Genomic DNA, 19,986 nt, shown 5'->3' on the forward strand with positions numbered 1-19,986 from the left:
CCACTCCCACACCGCCAGGGCGCCCAGGACAGGCAGCGCTGTGCAGACACCGGCCTGCAGCCCTCAGCTCAAGAGCGCCCTCCCGGAAATGACCCCGGCTTTGCTCCTCCCGCGCAAGGACACGCAGCCTCACAGCTCCCTCAACAGGTGTGAACAGGCGAACGGCCTTCATCTGCGCTTGTCTTCAGTCCACCCTTCCCAACACTGCACCACCTACCTGAGGGCAAAGTTCCGATTCAGAGACGAGGGAGGAGCAAGCACAAAGGACTTGGATGTGACACACGAGTGCCAGCTCCGCACGGTGAGTTAAGTACCACAGACGCGTACTAATAAAAACACATTTAAAAAGAAAATAAAAGTCCAGTTGGCCGAACTTTTCCTTTAGTGCTTTATTCCATTGTCTCTGGCTTTGTAGCTGTTAAAAGTCTGTTGTCAGGCCTGGCAGGGAGGTGCACACCTACACTCCCACCACTCTTAACCCTGACCCTTCTGCCTCGGCTTCCCGAGAGGCACTGATGCCATGTCCGGTATCACGATTCTTCTCTGCCCATTCCTGACTCTTTGGTTGCTGTTCAGTTATTCAGGTTAATTCCAGAAAGCGTATTAATGATAATAAAAGCAGCCAACAAGTATGAAGATTTTATTTCTTGCAGTACTACGGACTGAACCCAAGGAGTGCTGAAGCACATCTCCAGCCCTTTTTTATTTTATTTTCATAGACTTTCATTAAGTTGCCCAGGCTGGCCTCAAATTTGTGACCCTCCTGCCTCAGCCTCCCATGCCTGAAATTACAGGCATGCACCAAGCTAAAAATTCTTGCTATAAACAGCCCCGCTGCCATCAGGGCCAAAAACCTGGACCACAAATTTTCCATTTTTGTTTGTATACATAACCATATAACATACGATAAACACAAAACTTGAGCAACATGATAAATGCGCGGTATAATAAATATAAACTTTATAATACAACCATTACTACTACTATTACAGACTATTTCAAACAGAGCAAAGTACAGAAAACAGACCCCAGGAGGACCACCTGCAAAATCTAACGGATGCTCCCTGTCTGCCGCTGGCCTCCATCTCGATAGGAAGCAAATCACTGCAGGCACCGCCAACTCTCGCCCAGCCCCGTCCTTCCGCAGAGGCAGCTTCCACCTGCAGGCTGTGTCCGGTCGCGGGCAGACCGCGGGCCGCCTCTCCCGCGCGTGTTTCTAAGCCGCACGGGGCACTGCGCGCTCACACCTTGCACAACTGGACGCACGGGACCGAGAACCGCAGGTCGGCGGCGCTGCAATACCCGCACGCCCCGGCAGGCGGCACCCAAGCCCGCAGCGAGGGGGTCCCAGGTCCGCGGCGAGGCGCGGTGCCGCCACCCCCCCCCGCCCCCCGACCTGCCCGCCCCGGGCCTGGGCCGCGGGAGCCCCCTACCCTACCGCGCTGGTGGGCTAGCCGGCCGCAGGAGGGGCGCCGAGGTCGCCTTCTCCGGAGCCCGCTGTCTCGGCGGCCCGGGCCTGGCGGGACCCGGCCGCCAGCTCACGCGAGCGCGGGAAGCCGCTCCCGTGACGGGCTGGGCCGGAGAGGAATGGAGCGGGAAGCAGGCCTGGGAGGCTGAGTGCCTCGGGTCCGCCCAGTCTTAAATACTAAGAGGAGCGGCTGGCGCTGTTAAGGTTCAGATCAAAAATGTACCCCCAACGCTCCTGGTTTAGAGACCTGCAAGGCGATCAGGTGCTGTGGGTTCCAGCCCCAAGACTGACCCGCGCAGAGTCCAAGGCTGGGGCTCTTAGGGGGCCTGGCCGCGACCCCGAAGGGTGAATGCTTGTGCCGGCCCCACCTGTCCGCCACCGAACCGCTGAGAACTTTTCACTTAACTCAGAAGTTGCTTTCCCTCGGGAAATGTGGACGGAATCATAATGGTCCCTCACTCCACTGTCTACCTCAGAGGAGAATTTAAAGACAGAAAACTGACTGCAGTTTTGAAATGACAGGTCTGTGACTTCTACCGAGATGTTTAAAACTAAAACTGTTGCTGGGAAGCGTGGCGCAGGCCTGGAATCCCAGCACTCTGGGAGCCTGAGGTAAGAGGATTGCAAGTTCCAACCCAGCCTCAATGGTGACTGATGAAAAAATTTTAAAACGGTCGGGGATATAGCTCAGTGCAAAGGTCCTGGGTTCAATCCCCAGTACTGCACAATTTTCTTTAAAAATTGAGCCTAACTCTTCAATTTACCCAGATACTATAAACCCAGTTGTTTATCATGCTACTTGATGAACATCTATATTCCCTCTGCCCCTATGGCTGTGTGACAGACTACCCAAACCCAGAGGCTACAAATAACATTACTCACTCTCTCAAGGGTCTGCGGGTTGGGAATCCAGCAGCGCCCAGCTGTGACCCTCTGCTCGGGGTCTCCCTCAGGCTGCAACCCAGCTGCCACCCGGGGCCGGGCTCATCCAAAGACCCAGCTGGGGAAGGAGCCACCTCCAGGCTCACTAACGTGGGGCGTGCAGGGCTCTTCCTTAGGGGGCTCCAGGATGAGGCCTCAGCTCCCAGCCACCCTGGGTCTTTGCCACGGGGTCCCCCAGACTGGTCTCATCAAAGCCAGCAAGAATCTGCCAGCCGGCCAGGTTGTCAAACTCTTCTGGACTCTCATCACAGGACTGACACCCTCACGTGTTGAGGTCTTCAGCTCCTCATGAGCACCCCTCGAGTGAGGGGGTTCACAGGTTTCGAAAACCAGAAGCTGAAGGTCTTCAGGTGGTGCCTTATCCACACCAGGGTCGTGTGAGAGTCCTGGCCAGGTACACACAGCTGAGTGGTCTTGAACAGACTCGGCTTTGCTGGACTTCGCTCTTCTATCTGTAACCTGGAATCATCAGCATCCTCTGAGAGCCTGTGCACCAATACAGGCTGGCCGGTCCTCAGACACTGAAGTACTTCCCCACACAGTTGCTAAAACCCGTGTTTCCCAGCCTCCTGGCTGTCCCTTGGCCACTCATGCTCCTGATCAGTCCCTTGGGATCCCCTTGAGCTCTGCACATCCTGCCGGCTGAGGAATAAAGTCGAGCACAGCAGTGGGCCCTGGGCACCTGCTCCCGGGCCTTGCGTGGCTCATCCTGAAAGTACAGTGCTTTTAAAGTCATCCTGGTCAGTCGCATTGTGTGTCAAGAGAGCACTCAATGTGCAAGATGCAGCCTCGGCCTGAAGATTTTTGAGGAAGAAAATAACAAGCCTGAGTTCGTGGCTCTGAGTCTCCTCCCCAAGTGGGCTGTTATAGAGCCCTGAAGCAGGTGGCCCCAATGGCTCATCCCAGCCCTCAGCACCCCAGCGACATGAGGGACTGCAGGGCTCTTGCTTCTCGAGACCTTGCAGGAAAACTGCCGGGATTTTCACTTGCATCTGGAGGACAACCTCTGCATCTGCCTCTGCCTCAGGAAGCCCTAGGTCCAACACTGGGTTCACATCAAGTCCACCAGAAACTAACCCTGTGGCTTTCACAGGCTTCTGATCTCTCTGCACAAAGCTCTTCATCTTAGTGCAAGGACTCCGAGTATGGGCCTGGTGGGAAACTCACCTCTGCCCGCCCTGCTCTGCCCTGGAGTGAGTGGTGGCTGACCCTCAGCCCCGTGTCCTCATGGACGCTGCCTCTTAGGGCTTCTGTGAAGATCACCTGAGAACTCAGCAGCTGCCACATGCATTCAATAAATGGAGATCATTATCATTAAGTCAGCAACCCTAACACAGTGGTTGGCACCTCACAGGCAGCCAATCATGGTTATTAATCATCCTGCAGCTTACTCACCTGCAAAGTAGGAAAGTGTACCTGCCCCAATATGGAGGAGAAAACACTCAGTGAAACGCCACCAAGTTAGGCCGTTGTATTAAATGTCTCCTTGTACATCTTTTTATCCCTCTCCTGAGGGATGTGAAGGCTAGGATGATGAGGGCAGTTACAAAACTGCAGGGCCATCAGGACCAGGGTACAGGGGTACGGCTTGTGTCCCGATGTCCCCCCCAAAGCCTCATTCGGTCATAGGTGGGACTTTGTCAAAGGTGGCTGGATCTAGGGAGTGTGACGCTGGGATTGATTCTTGGTGCAATGCTAGGACCAAGGGTGCTAGGATTAAAGGAGTGAGTGCTGCCCGCTCTAAGTAGCCTGGAGAAGACAAAAGGGACAGAAGGAGCTGTGGTCGTCCCTTGTTACTTTGCTGCCTTCTGCCCACCATGAACTGTTTCTCTGCTGCCAACCACCCTGCCTTGGAGCCAGGCAATGATGGACTGAAACCTCTACAAACTGTGAGCTAAATAAACCTTTCCTCCTTTAACTTCGGGTGTATTAACTTCAGGGTATTTTGTCCCAGCAAGGAGAAAAGTAACTAAGACAGCCGGTGATGGGGACAGGACAGGACAGGACCCGGTGCCAGGTCCTTGCAGTGCCCAGCCAGCTGTCCCGCTGACCCCTCCCACAGAGCCCTTTTAAGAACTGATCTTTTTTTTTTTTTCCAAAACGACCATGATTATTTATTTAAATCAGCAAACTCATATTCCTCAAGCCCCAGATCACAGTGGGAAGCCCTCCTTCTTCTGTTCCCTCAACCCCATCCCTGAGCCAGTGAGGGGAATGGAAAATGAGAAACCAGGAGGGCCTCTGCCCGGGAAGGCTGCCCCAGATGTGTGGTGAGCACAGCGCAGCAGCTGTGGCTGGAGCGGCAGTCGCCACAGGCCCCGCCCTATAAATTAAATCCCTGCAGCCACAGCTTCGGGGCAGGCATACTGGTGGAAGGAAGGCCAGTCCAATCCCAGGCCGGAAGGCAGCATCCCTGACTCTGAGCCGAGGACCGCTGAGAGCACAGAGCTCAAGGGTCAGGAGAGGCCAGAGAAAGAGGACAGGAATGGTGGGGAGCGGAAGGCTAAGACCTCCCAAATTTTGGTCCCAGGGGAAAAGTTGGTCCAGTTTTGATGGGTGCAGGGGAGGAATGTATTAGTAAGCACAGGGGGAGAGGCTCCATCAGGCACCCCCACAGGTGACAGGAAAGACTGGGTCTCCGCCCTGGCAGAGGGGAGCTTGAGAGCTCCAGGGGCTCTCAGGGAATGTCACTGCTAAAACGTATACACATATATTAACCATTCATGGGAGGGCGGCAGGGCGGGGCAGGATCAGAGGATCTGGCGTGGCATCCCATAGCCAGTCATGCCTGCCTGAGATGCCCCTCGGTTGGTGCCCATCTGTAACCCGATCACATTCTTGCCCCTTGCAGCTGGTTGTCTGAGAAGTCCCGAGGGTTCTCCTTGGATTTCTTAGGAAACCAGTTGGGATCCCCAGAGAAGAGCCCGTCATCCTGGGCCACAGCCAGCCCACACAGGTTCATCAGTGTCCACTGTACACAGTCCATGTTCTTTCCTTCCCAGAAATCCACACTTTGAAAGATGTCAGTGGTGTTGATGCCGTAGCGCTCAGCTGCCTGCAGGAACTGAGAGATCTGCTCTATCTGCTTGAAGGCCATGGTGGAAGCCTGGATCTTCTTCACTGGGGTCTGCCCCTCAGGGTACAGCCCATCGATGAGCTCACACAGCACCGTGCCATCTTTGAGCCAGTTCTGGAAGTTCTCACGCCCAGGCTGGGGCTGGCCCACATCCTCTCGGCACTGCGTGGTGATCCACTGGATCAGGATCTGCTCCAGGTCAGCGTCATACTGTTTCTCAATCTTCTGTTGTACCTCCGGGCTCAGGCCATATGCAGGTCCCCTGTTGGCCATTCTGAACGCCTGTGGTATCTGTGGAGAGCGTCAGGGCAGGCTGGATACTGCGCTTGCACCACAGGGGCTGCAGCTGGCGTGTTGCCAAGAACTGATCTTTAAAAGAGACCTTGAAAAGCTGGAGACCATGGCTTCAGAGCTGCAGGAAGCCAGGAGAGCTCTCCACCCAAATCTCAAAGTACCCACCTGCAGGGAGGGGAGTGGCTTGTTTGCGCCACAGAAGCCAGGCCCATTTGGGAGGGACCAAGGGACTCTCACCACAGATGGCAAATTAGAAATTCTCGATCTCAGGGCATTTTAAAAACAAGGGTCAAGTGCACTCCAGCTCCGCAGCTCCTCGCCCACCACAGCAGCAGGCGCGACACCCTCCTGGCTCCTAGGGTTGTCTGCAAAATGCCGCCAAACCCACCTTCTACCCCCATTTCACCCCAACAAGCATCCCCTCCGCCATCGGACAGCTCCTGGGACACACTGAGTTGTCAAGAGCGTATTTTTCACCTCACTGCCCTGCTAACCGCCTTCCTCCTACTGTGTGTCCACCCTGTGCTGAGCTCGGGGACAGGGCCACTGCCACCAAGGGAAGGAAAGCAGCTCCGGGGCCAGGAGTGACCAGCGCATCAACAGGGCCACGGCACGGTAGGAGCAGGGACTGGACAGGCTTTCCGGGTCCTGCAGGGTGCTCTGGGACTGAGTCCTAAAGATGCACGGGTAACGGTGCGGTGGCACACGCCTGTGGTCCCAGTGACCGAGAAGTGCTACACAGTAAGACGGGCCCTGGCTTTGCCTCCATGTTTTTTCCCACAGGATGTTTTGGAAATGTAAGTTTGTGCTGCTCGGCTCCCACCCAATGTACTAAATGGTTTGTGACTGTTTGAACTGTGTGACCTTTCAGGAATGTTCTGCAACTCCGCCCCCTGCTTCAGTGAGCATGCTCACAAGGCAGGTGTTTCAGGAATGTTCTGTAACTCCACCCCTTTGCTTCAATGAGCATGCTCACCTACCCTGTAGATCCCTATATAAGGAGGCTCTCATGGGGCGGGCTCACCAGTGTGAGAAAGGCTTTTCTCCACCTCTTCAACTGATCCTCAAGTCTTCAAATTACCAGAGCTGTGTTCCAGAACCGCCACCTTGAGCTGTAAAGCTCAGCTATGCCTCAGGGCTGTGGCACTTGGCCGCAACAGGGAGCTGTAACACTTGGCTATAGAACAGAGCTGCTCTGTTCTGCCATAACACCAGCACTCCAGAAGCTAAGACAAGCGGATCACTGTGAGTTCGAAGCCAGCCTGGGATGCATAATGAGACCCTGTCTCAAAAACAAACAAACAAGATGCACAGGTAAAGCCCAGCCCACAGAGGGTAGATCTAGAGCTGCCTGCAGGTCAGAGGAAGCTCGTGACCTTCCAGGCTTCTCAGGGCTCTCTGCTGAAGGCCTTGTCCTCTTATCTCTGAAAACCCAACTCGCGTCCTGGCGGAGCCCTCTCGGGGCAGCCTCTGGCCTCTGGGTCTTTCCTTCCTCAGGCCAGGCTTGCTCCCATCCTTCCATGTCTCCACGACGCCAAGCCCCTCTCGGCTGGGTGTCTGCAGCCACATCCGGTCCCAAGGAGCTCCCGGGCCAGGGCGCCAGCTGCCTCGTGGGCCCTGGGGAAGTGGGGGTGCTGCGGACAGGGAGCTGAAAACAGGAAGGTGGCAGTGATAAGGGAGAGGTCCCGGGGAACTGGGGTCTATTTTTACAAACAGCAAGGTTGGGGAAATCCTGGCCTGAAGAACGCAGTCCCTGGTCAGGAGGCGGCAGAGCTGGCCCCGAGCTCCCTCCAGCACGGGGCCAGGAGGAAGCCCTTCCACGTGCTGCTGTGAGCAGCCCCTTGAGGAGGCCATTTTCATGTCAGATGCCACCTTCTCTATGACGCGGTCCCCAACCCTCGCTCAAACCTCCAGCGGCCCTGCGCCACACTCAGAATCCCTGTCCCTCTCTTCCCAGGCTTCTGTAGAGCATGGAGGAAGAGAAAATCTGATGACCCCTAAAACAAGACGTGCCCATGTTCTCCTCCCACCCCCTTTCCATCCTGTGCCTCAGACACATGTGGAACATTGTCTGTGCCCAGCCAAGGCACCGGTGGGCCCCGCTGGCTCTCTGTCCCGCTCTGCAGGGGCTCAGTGCCAGCGGACAGGAGGTTTGAGGCCCTGGGCAACCGAAACAGGGTCAGGAAGGGGCTCAGCCTCTGGCCCAGCTGACTCCCCACAAGCGTGGGGGCCCACATTCTGGCTGGCCTGGGCTGCACTGAAGAAAGAAGAATCGTCTCGGGCTGTGTATGAAATAATATAAATAAATAATGTACTTAACATATGTAAGTAACACAACTTCCTTTTTATATTTTTATTAGAACATTAAAAGTAGGGCAACATAAGCATAAAACTAGAGGAATATTTGATCTTGTTTTCAGTTAACACTCACACCTGGGTGGGCACCCTTAATCCTAGCACAGCACCCTGAATCCCAGGATCGCCTCCTTAATCCCAGCAGCACACGCTCTACATCCAGCCACCTCTGAAAACCCCTGCCTATGACTGCCTGAGGCCTTGGGGGAACACCCAGACAGCCATAACACAGCAGAAGCAAAACCTTCTTACATTATAAAATGGTCAACATACATGATCCCATGTAAAATGCACGTGTCTTTGCACAGAAATAAATTTAAATTTAGAGGGATATTTGATTCAAATTAATGGTGGTCTGGGTGGGGGGTGAAAGTCGGCAGTAGAGAGCTTGCTTAGTGTGCACAAAGCCCTGGATTCAATATCCCCACATTGCCAGAACAAGTTAATAGTACTCACAGAGCCGCCCGGGACACACACCTGTAACCCCAGCTCTCAGGAGGCTGAGGCAGGAGGATCGATGTGAGTTCCAGGCCAGCTTGTGCTACATAGAGAATTCAAGCTGAGCCTGAACTACGTAGTGAGACCCTGTCTCCAAAAAACAAAAAGAAAGTAGTGATCAGGATAGTGAGATAATGGGTAATTGTTACTTTTTCTATAAGCTGTTTGTATGGAAGAATACATGCATTATCATTTCAATTAGGGAACATTAAGGTAATCAGTGGGTCACCCCCAGGATTCCTGGTGGGAAGCACAGGGCAAGATCAGCAGGGGAGAGGGAGGAAGGGGAGCGGGAGTAGTCATGGCTGGAAGCGAAGTGGAGGCCAGACCGTGAGCCGCGAGCCGCAGGGGGAGATTTCCCCGTCCAATCCACAGCTCGAGGCTCTGCAGCAGGGCTTGGAGCAAGGGGGCGCTATCTCAGAGTGAAAGCCGCTGTGCACCCCATTTCTCAGATGACAAGATGCTCACGTTTGGAACAGCTGAGTCTGTTCCCCAAGTCTCTTGACTACCTGCCCGGGCAGGCAGCGGCTGGAGAGGGCAGAGGGAGGCGGAGCTGAGGGTGCAGGTGTCGGGAGTGGATGCGAACCAGGTGCTCTCCCTGTGATGTGCTGTGAGGACAGCAGTGTCCCAAGGCGACCTCAGGGCAGGGATTTCCGGCCCTTTCCGCAAAACCCACTCCCACAGGAGCAGAAATAAAGAAACGCCTGTGTTCCGCGTGAGTCCCCGCCGGTCCCGCCCGGACGGCTTCCCCCGGCAGACGCCCTGCCCGTTCGCGGGCCGCCGCTTGGTGGCGCTGCGGGCGCTGCGGCGGCAGAGTCTGGGTCGACGCGGCCCGCGGGACTCCACGCGAGGCCGGACGGGGTCACCGGAGCCCCGGGCCCGAGTCCGGGAAATCACGGGCTGCTCTCCGTGTTTTGCAAACCGAACCGTGGATATCTGAGCTTAGTTAATCTGAGTGGGCAAAGGGCAGGGCCAGCTGTCGGCGCGGGACTGAGGCAGAAGACGGGCGGATGGACACGAGGGCCACTCAGAGCGCGGGCACAGAGGGACCGGGACCCCGGGCAGTGGGCGGCCGGGCCTGCTCGGCCTCTGGGAACCGCGTGACTGTCGAGGACACGGGCTGCAGGGTGACTGCAGGTGACAGTGACCTGCTCTGGGCCGCAGGGAGCAGCTCTGCTGACCCTGTAAAGAATGAGTGTTCGAGAAGCCAGGAATATTAGCCTGATTCACTTTGTCGTTACTGCTGTGCTGTTTTTATTCTTTATCAGTATGTGTTGGTGACGCGTACCAAATGCATTCATTGTGGGGCGGTGTGCTGTACACACCACATCTTAATCCCTCCTACCTCCTCCTCCCACCCCTCCCTCTGTTCCCTCCATCCCTAGATCCCCTTTCTGTCTGCAGAAGGTCTGCCTTCCTGTTTCCTATCACCTATCTTTTATTTTGCTCTTTAAATTATTTATACTTTAAGTTTCTCATATAAGAGAAACCGTATGGTATCTAAGCTTGTATTTCACTTAGCATTGTGGACTCAGGGTGCATCCATTTTCCTACAAATGACTCAGTTATCCTTCTTTATGGCTGAGTACTACTCCATTGTATACATGTGCTACATTTTCTTTATCCTTTCATAGCTTCCAAGACTGAGCTATTATGAGTTGTGCTGCTATAAACATGAGTATGCACACATCACTGGAATATGATATTTTTAACTCTGTTGGAAAGATCCCTACAAAGGGAGTACCCGGGTCAAAAGAAGTTTCTAGTTTTAGTTTTTTGAGGAATCTTGTATTGATTTTCATAGTGGTTATACTAGTTTACATTCCCACCAACAACATAGGAGGGTTTCTTTTCCCACCACCTCACCAGCATTTGTTGTTTTTTGAGTTCTTGAGGACAGATGTTTTCCTACAGAAGGATAGACTCTCAGTGTTGTTTTGATTTGCATTTTCTCTAATGGCCAGAGATGTTAAATGTTTTTTTCTTGTTCTTATTAGTTGTTTGTACTTCTGAGACATGTCTATTCATTTCAGTTCCCCATTTTTTGATTTGGTCTTTTATTTGGGGGGGGGCTCTAATTTTTTTGAGTTCTTTATATATTCCAGATATTAGTCCTCTGTCCAAGGAGTAGCTGGCAAATTTTTTTCCCATTCTATGGGTTATCTCTTCAATCTGTTCGTCATTTTCTTCGCCTATGTCTTCAAGTGTTTTATCTGTTTTATCTTCAAATGGATTCAGTGTTTCTGCTTTAATATTAGACTTTCAATCCATTTTTATTTTATTTTAGTGCAGGGTGAGAGATATGGGTCTAGATTCATTCTTCTGTATGTGGATAACCAGTTTCACCAGCACCATTTGTTAAAGAGGTCATCTTTCATATATGTGTGTGTAGGGATTGAACTTGAATTCAGGACCTTGCGTTTGGGAGGCAGGTGAGATGCCACTGAGCTAAATGCCAGGCCCTCCTATATATATATTTTTTTGGCTCCTTTGTCAAAGATCAGATGGCTGAAGGTATCTGGGATTGTTTCTGTATCTTCAGTTGTTACATTAATCTACAAGTCTGTTTTTGTGCTGGTATGCTGTTTTAATCCCTGTAGCTTTGTAATATAATTTGAAATCAGGGATTGTGATGCTTTCTGCTTTGTTCTTGTTGCCTAAGATTCCTTTGGCTATTCTGGATCTCTCTGGTTCCATGTAAATTTTAGGACTGTTTTTTCTTGTTATGTGAAGAATGCTTCTTGCATTTTGATTGGGATTACATTGAATCTATGTACCATTTTCAGTAATGTGGCCATTTTGACAATATTGGTTTTGTCTATCCACAATGGGACATCGTTCCATTTTCAGATGTCTGCTTTAATCTCCTTTTTCAGAATGCTGCAGTTTTCATTATAGAGGTCGTTCACTTCCTTGATTAATTCCTAAGTATTCAAATTTTTTGAAGCTATCATGAATAGAATTGTTTTCCCAATTTCTCTCTAGTGGGTTCATTGTTGGTATACAGAAACATTGGTGATTCTTGTGTGTTTATTTTGTATCCCATTAACCTGGTTTTCTTTTTTTGGTACTAGTAATTGAGCTAAGGGGTTCATGTTTGCCAGGCAGACGCTGTGCCACTGAGCTACATCCCTGGCCCTACCTGATTTAAACATTGCACAATGTGCGAATGTATCAAAACATCACATTACCCCACTAGTGTGGCCAACTTTCAAGTTTTTATATATCAGCTAAGAAATATTTTTTTAAAAACAGGCACTGGCCAAGCCTCTCCCAGCTGAGAGGGAAAAACCACAGCAGGCAAGGAAACACTTCCAAATTTGCAGAGCTCGCTCTCTCTTCCCTATCTGTGCAGAGCTCTTCACTTCATCGCCTTGTCTTTGGCAGAGTCCTCTCGGCTGGTGCCTCCCTGGGGCCAAAGAGCAGAGACCTTCAACCCCATGTTCCTGTCACACTGTCCCCAGGCAGAGTCCCAAGACCAGGCTCACGTACCGTGCTGCTACCACATAGCCAAGGTCCCAGGGGCTTCCAAGCTAAGAGCCTGAAGGCCGCTCAGCCTGGCACCACTGGGGCACCGGGGCCAGCGAGTGGACAGGACACCGAACACAGTGCCCTCCCCTCAGCGCGGCTCCTCTCAGGGTTGTGCTGCTGAGCTCTCGGCTCGCTCTCTCCTCCCTCACCTCCTGCTGCCGGGGGCTCCCTGCACCCACCCCAGGCCCTCACAGCCACTTTCACCACCTCTGACACCTGATTTCCAGCCCGATGAGGGCAGTCAGTTCCAGGGATCAGAAGGAACACTGGACTGGGACCCCTGTCCTTGCAGATCGCATCCCGTTTAGAGCACTGTGGCATGCAGCAGTTCCCTCACTCGGGAGACCGACAGTCCCTCTCCAGCGTTGTCAAATGCTTGAACAAACAGCTCACAAAGTAAGATACGTGAATGAGAAATCAGTGCAAGCAGAGATGCTCAACATCATTAATCACTAGGGAAATTGGGATGGGAAAGCTTTATTAGCTTGGGACCCACCCAGCCTGAGAAAAGCACACTTCTGGGTAAGTCCAGGTGGCTCCTGGAATCGAAACCTTAGCACTGTATCTGGCCCCTGGCCCCTTCTCTCTGGCTCTGTCTCCCTGCTCTGCTTCCCAGCCACCATGAACTGAGCAGCTCTGTGATGCCACTTCCTCCCCGCAGGATGTCCCTGCCTCAGAGCCAGCTGCCCGTGGATTGAACCCTCCGAACAACCATGAGCCAAATAAACCACTCCTCCCGTAAACTGTGAGCGTCGGGTTTTGTGTCTCGGTGATGAAAAGCTGACTAATACAGAGATGAAAACTAAAACCACAATGAGAAACCCTCATACACTCACTCTAGCAATGACATTTAAAACCCGGACCACACCAAGTGTCACTGGGGATGTAGAACTACAAGGACTTTCATACACCGCTGGTGGAAAGGTTAACTGGTACAACCACTTCAAGACCAGTTTGATGGCCAGGTGTGATGGTGCAGGCCTCTAGTCCCAGTGCTCTGGAGGCTGAGGCAGGAGGATTGCTGTGAGTTCGGGGCCAGTCTGAACTACGTAGTGAAACCCTGTCTCAAAAGAAACAAGTTTGATGGTTTCTTTAATAGTTAAGCATTCACCTACATATTCACCTACATGGTTTCACTTTTAGGCGACATTCTCTATAGTAGCCAAGAAATAGAGCCCCAAAATGACTGGAAAAGCCAATTGCAGTCCATCTCTCCACTGAAAAAGTACTCAGTGACTTAAAAAAGGAAGGAAATTGATAGAAGCAACTATGTGGATGAATCTCCAAATAAGCCACACAAAACACAATACATGCTATAGGATCCCATTTCTATAAAATTCTAGAAAATGCGAACCAATCTATAGTGAGAAAAAGATCAATGTTTCCCTGGAGAGAGAGGCAAGAGGGAAGGAGTCCAAAGGGTATGAGGAAATTCTGGCTGTGTCAAGGCATTTTCACTGCCTCCGTGATAACGGCTTCTCAGTGCATGTACATAGGTCAGAACTGAACAAAGCAAGCCAGGCACCATGGCACATGACTGTGAGCTCAGCTCTCTGGGAGGCTGAGACAGGAGGAAAGCAAACTCAACCCCAGCTTAGGTGACTCAGTGACTTAAAGAGATCCCGTCTCAAAATAAAAGGGACTAGGATGTAGCTCAGTGCAAAGACCCTGGGTTCAATCCCCAGTACTATTTTTTTAAATGTCTGCTAGGATCTGGTGTTGATAATTGTCTTAGTCACTTTGCTCATAGCTGAGACAAAATACCTGACACCCACAAGTTAAAGGAGGAAAGGTTTATTTAGCTCATAGTTTGTAGAGGTTTCAGTCCATAGTCATCTGGCTGCAAGGCAGGGTGGCACAGCAGAGGGACATCGAAGAGGAGAAACTGTCCATGGCAGGCAGAAGGCAGTGAAGCAGTGAGCAGCCAGCAGCGAGACTACCTTCCCTCTCTCCCTTTATTTCCATCCAGGCTACCCACATTTTGGGTGGTGCCACCCACACGCTGGGTGGGGCTTCCCATTATCCACACCCAGAATCTGCTAAACCAATCAGTGCACTAATTTAGTATCACACACCCTTCATCCACATTCATACACCCTGGATCCAGCCAGCTCCGGAAAACCCCACCTCTGAGCACATGAGGCTTTGGGGGTCATCTAGATACACTAAAAGCCATCACAGTGACTATGAAGGGATTGACCTCACCAACCTGAGAGGGGCAGAAGCTGATGTGGGCACAGGGGAGGGCACCTCCTCAACACCCAGCAAAGCAGGGCCTCCGCCTTAGGACCCCGCAAGGGCTTCTGCTTCTAATTCTTCTCCTGCCCAGGAGAAACCCTTTTGAGAGCCTGGGAGCTGCAAAGCTATTTACTGCAGCACTGTAAGAAGAGGAGGCGAATGGAGGAAGAAATAGCCTCACTGTCCCTCAGGAGATCAACTCAGAGCACTTAAAATGAATGAACTAAACTGGACAGGGTGTGCACGCCTATAATCCCAGAATTAGGAAGGCTGAGTCAGGAAGATCACAAGTTTGAGCTCCGCCTGGGCAACTCAGTGACTTAGGGAGACCCTGTCTCAAAATAAAAAGGGCTGAGGATGGAAGTGTAGCTCAGAGCAAAGGCCCTGGGTTCAATCCCCAGTATCCCTCACCATACACACACACATGTACCACACACACATACAAAAGAAAGTGAAATGAGGAAATGGAATTTTTAAAAAAGGAACTTATTAAAGAGTACACTTCAAATATTTGCAGTTTATTGTGTGTCTATTTTGCCTTTAAAAAAGTTGTTATTTTTGAAAATTTTTTGTTTTGTTTTGTTTTTTGGTACTGGGGATCAAACTCAGGACCTTAGGCTTGTGAGGCAGGTGCTTTTTTAAATTTTTGAAAAAGAACAAACTAGTGATACATGTAACAACATGGTTTAGAGTTAAAAAATCATTACAGTGAACACAAGAAGACAGAAAAAAAGAAAATATATTGAAGCCAGGTGAGGTGGTGCACACCTATTACAGGAGCTACTTGGGAGGCTGAGGGAGGCGGGTTGAAAGTCAGAGACCAGCCTGAGCAACTTAGTGAGACTGTGTCCAAAAATAAAAAATAAAAATGGCTTGGGATGTAGCTCAGTGGAAGAGTGCTTGCCTAGCAGGCATAAACCCCTGGGTTCAATCCCTAAAACCACAAAAGCAAAGAAAGGAAAGGGAGAAAGGAAGGGGGGGGGAGAAGGAGAGAGGGAGAGAGAGAGAGAGAACTGTATGGTTTCATTGCTATGAAATTCTTGACAATGAAAACAAGTAGTAACCACATCAGTGGCTGCCAGCAGACAAGCACGCGATTGGGGTGGATGACAAAGGGGCACAAAGACTGGGGGGAGGGGGTTGTGGAAGCATCTGTGGTCTCTGTGATGTGATAGTTTCGGGTTTTGTTTGTGTCAAACTCACCAACTTTAGCCTGTGTATATTAGGGTTGTGTTAAATTGTACAGATACAGCCATAGACAGAGACCTCCATGTTGGGAGCAATGTTACATAGTTCTAGGGAAAAGTTATTTGGTTGGCCTGGTTCTCTTGCCTACAGCCCAGCTACAGAATGACTCCGGTTTGGCCTCCGCTCACAGCTGAGACTTCGGTGATCCAGTGGTGCTGTGATTCTCCAGGGCAAGAAACATCCTGGGAGAACAAACATCTGCTCAGTTCTTCATTGTTCTTGGACCGTTAACATCTTGTTTACCCAAGATGTACTGAACTCTCTGCAAGCCTTTTGTTACACCTTGTTTATCCCAATGTGAACTACTGAACTCTCTGTAAGTCATTTGTTGCATTTGTTTCTCCAGATGTACTGAATTCTCTGCAAATCATTTGTTACGAGGTAATGAATAAAAGGTGTGGTGGGCTGGGGGCTTTGGTCTTTGCTGCCCAGAGAGAGCAGCACTGATCAGACCCAAAGCTCAGCTTCTTCTCAGTCTCATTTGTCTACCTTTTCTGTAATTCGCCGTGTGCTGCCATGGCTCGCAGGAGACCAGAACTCACTGCAGAAGTTCTGGTAACATCCCCTTCCCCTGTTCTCTACACCTCCACGTCTGGGGACGCAGCTCAGTGATACAGCGCCTGCACAGCATGCTCGAAGCCCTAGGTTCCATGCCCAACACCACAAAAAAAACACATATTTTAAAATTTATTTTAAATATTTACATCAGAGCATCAAAAAATTAGGACTACAGTTCCTTTGAAGCACACTGAACCAATAAAAATCAATAAATTCATAATGATACTCAAAGAAGAGAAATTCAAGGCAATAAGAAAAAGCTCATGTGTTGCTAGTTGAGGGGATGGGAAAACAAACCTCTCCTTTAAAAATTAGTGACCTGCCAGGCATGGTGGTACACGCCTGTAATCCCAGCACTTGGGAAGCTGAGGCAGGAGGATCGCCGTGAATTGCAGGCCAGCCTGGGCTACATAGTCAGTTCAAGGCCAGCCTGAATTATAGAACGAGACCCTGTCTCAAAAGACCAAAAATAAAAAATTTTAAAAATAAAAATCAGTGACTTACCACGCAAGCGCAAGGACCCAAGTTCGATCCCCGGTACTAAAAAAAAAAATTAAAAATTAAAAAATCAGTGACTTAAAGACAAAGAATTCAAATTTACAGTATTCTGCCTTTCCAACAACTGCATGTCAATAAACACAAAGGGATTAATAAAGAGAGAGATTGCTATTTTCCCATCCTCAGTAAACGGACTGAGTCTACCGAGGATCACCTCTCAATGCATCATTCTCAGTGGATTGGGAATGGAGAGCTGCAGGTTCCTACAGTGCCAAGGGGGCTCGCAGAGGTCACTTCCTGGGCAAAAGCAGAAGGACAGCCACGCAGAGGGACCTCGCGGTGTCACCCCCAGACCAGCAGTGCTCCTGTGGAGGAGCAGCCGCACTGTAAGAGCCTCTTAGTGGGTGGGAAAACTAGCTGGGTTGTGCTTTATACCTAGGTGTCCTCCAAAGCCTCCTGGGCTCAAAGGCGGGGCTTACGGAAGGGGAGAGGCTCATGGGGCTCAAAGCTGTTAGGAGGTGGGGTCTGATTGGAGGCGGGGTCACTGGGGCATGGCCTGGGGGGGTTTCTGTCCCTTCCCGGCTCCTCCCTTCTCGCTCTGCTTCCTGTCCGCCACACTGTGAGCCACTGTCCTCAACCAGGCCCTCGCCGTGCCTTCCTGATTGGGACAACTTCCAGCCATGGGAGGACTGAAACTTCTTTTTCCTTTTGAAGCAAAGCATTTATTTGGTACATCTTCGATATACGTAGTGAAAACACTCATCACAGGGAATCTGTACCTGTACATGGTATATCTTGCTTGTTTTCCCCATCCCCCCTTGACCCCTCTTCCCTTCCTTATTCACAAAAGCTTTGTTTCCATGTTTTTCCTTCTAGTATCTTTTTTCTTGTCCCTTTTTTCCTTTCCCCTCTTCCCACCCTTGTTCCCTTTCCCATTTGAACACTTTCTTCCCATTTCCCAAAGTCTATTATACATTTTGGTCCTTGTTTCTACTTTCAGTTTTTCACACCAGAGAAACCATGCAATATTTAAACATATGTGACTAGCACTGAAACTTCTAAACCACAAGCTGAAATAAACCTCACCTCTGCTCCTTTAAGCCATGGGTGTCAGGTTTCATGTCCCAGCCACCAGGAAAGTAACTGGGACAAGCCACACCCTATGATGTATTCTTGCTGAGTTAACTTAGAGCTCTGAAGCCTTTAGCTTTAACTTTCAATTATAGGGATTTGGGGGGATGAAGAAACAGGCTTACCCCCACAACAAGAAAGCAGTTACAGAGTGGGCACTCTGCAGAAAAATGGGCCCAGGATGGTGCCGAAGGCTTGCTTTAGAGTCAAGGAACATAGAAGACCTAACAACCAGGTGCAATGTGTGGTTCTGTAGAAAGCTCTGATGGACATCATTTGGAGGGCTGCTTCGACTGGGTATTGGGTAATACTAAGGAATTTTTAAGGAATTCCTAATACTTAGGAATTTTGGCTACATTAGAAAATAGTTTCTGGGCCAGGGATTTAGCTCAGTGGCACCTCACCTGCCTCGTAAGCTCAAGGTCCTGAGTTCAATCCCCAGTACCAAAAATAAAATAAAATAAAATAGTTTTTAACATATAATGAACGCTAAAACTTGTAATTCACCAAATATCCCAAAGCCCCTACCCGTGTTTATGTGAATCCTTTCCAATGTTCACATGATTGGTGGCAAAAAGTCTGTAAGTCTAATTTTTATTATAAAATCAGAGAGCCATAGCTCAGTGGCGAGTGCTTGCCTAGCATCCATGAGGTCCCGGGTTTGATCCCACCACTGCGGCAAAAATGAATCGAACTTTATCAGGGGGACCAAAAGGCTCGGTGCTGTCGGACTCTAGAACATGGATAACACTACGGCAACACTGTCTCTGTACTAAGTGCTTTGCAGCCACCAACACTGACATCCCGCGGTGCGAGCCGCCGTGGCAGGATTATACTGTGTCCAAGGTGGCCCGCAGTGACGCTGCCTCTGGTGTCCCTGCCACAACCCCTGTGTGTGACCAGCAGGGTGTTGCCGAAAAGCTGTGTGCGGCTTCAGAGCCCTGGTCAGAAAGGGGAGTCTACAGCCAGAAAGACCCTGAATGCACCCGATCTCATCCCATCTCCCAAGGTCAGGAGGTCACTTATGGACTCTGGCTTGGGCTTCTCTGGGGGCTCCAGCTCCCATGTGTGGGTACACTCGATCACCCTAGTAGTCTGCGGCTCCTGCCCACAGCAGAACCTCCCTGCCAGTGCGTGTGTGAGCCACCACGGAGCAGGTCCCCCCCACCCCGCCTCACTCAGCCCCAAGGGAAGCCCAGCTGCAGTGCACCAGAAACCCAGAGCCAGGCCAGGTGGGCAGCACAGCTCAGACTACAGCTTTCTGGGGAAGAGCATTCCTCAGCAAAAGACAGTGACAGAGAGGCGACACAAGAGCTCTAGACACCAGGGCTGAGTTTCAGTTCCTGCTCCTCCACCGACTGCTGTGGCATTTTCTTTCTGGTAACCTCAGTTACTTTATCTTTAAAGAAAAATGTGGGGCCAGGGATTTAGCTCAGTGGTTCCGCTGCCTGCCTGGAAAGCACAAGATCCCGAGTTGAATCCCCGGTACCAAAACACATGTGTTAGGCACCTGCACCCTCTTCCCATGATGATTGTGATTGTTATGTACTACAAACACACACTAATAAAAACAAACTAAAGTTAAAATGGCATGAGGATATCACCTACTCACAAGCATCAAAGGTCTATAAAGCCCCTGGCACAGCGTGGGGCCCACTTAACAAAGGCTGGGTGCAGGATAAACACCGTGCTCCTCTGTAACCACACTCTGCCCAGCCCAGCCTCCCAAACACAGATCTCCCCCCGTGGAAAATGGATCAGAAATGCCTGCAGGGCTGAGGGCCAAAGCAATTCCTATCTTTAGAAGCTTTGCAGACGCTGAAGGACTAGCAAGCGCTGTCCCGTGATGGAGGGCCTGCCTGTCATGACGTCCTCCGAGGGAGGCTGAAATCGGGTTCTGCCAGTGTTCTGCTTTGACAACCACAGGCCCAAGAGGAGAGGCTGAGAGGCTGCTCCCCATGGCAGTCCTCAGGCCGCACAGCATCCACAGGGAGAGCTGAGCCATCAGGAGCTCAAACTCCAAAGCAGATAAGGGCATGTGACTGCCCGGGCGGTCAGGAGACCCAGAGAGGAAGCAAAAATGCAAACACCAGGGTCCTTCCTCATGACTTCGGAAGAAACGCGTGGAGTCCTGGGCCGAGAAGCTAGT

At 50.9% G+C, this 19,986-nt stretch overlaps 1 pseudogene across 1 annotated transcript; it reads right to left on the bottom strand.

The window, feature by feature from the left end:
* Window positions 1–1,394: 1,394 nt before the first annotated feature.
* Window positions 1,395–19,684, bottom strand: LOC147826859 (transgelin-2 pseudogene; annotated as a pseudogene). The gene has a single exon (XR_015453339.1). The product of XR_015453339.1 is annotated as a transgelin-2 pseudogene (transcript).
* Between the last annotated feature and the right edge of the window lie 302 nt (window positions 19,685–19,986).

Source organism: Heterocephalus glaber, unplaced genomic scaffold (assembly GCF_053883595.1).
Source record: "Heterocephalus glaber isolate CG9 unplaced genomic scaffold, H.glaber_assembly_v1.0 deba00001460, whole genome shotgun sequence".
In the NCBI taxonomy this organism is placed as follows: Eukaryota; Metazoa; Chordata; class Mammalia; order Rodentia; family Bathyergidae; genus Heterocephalus; species Heterocephalus glaber.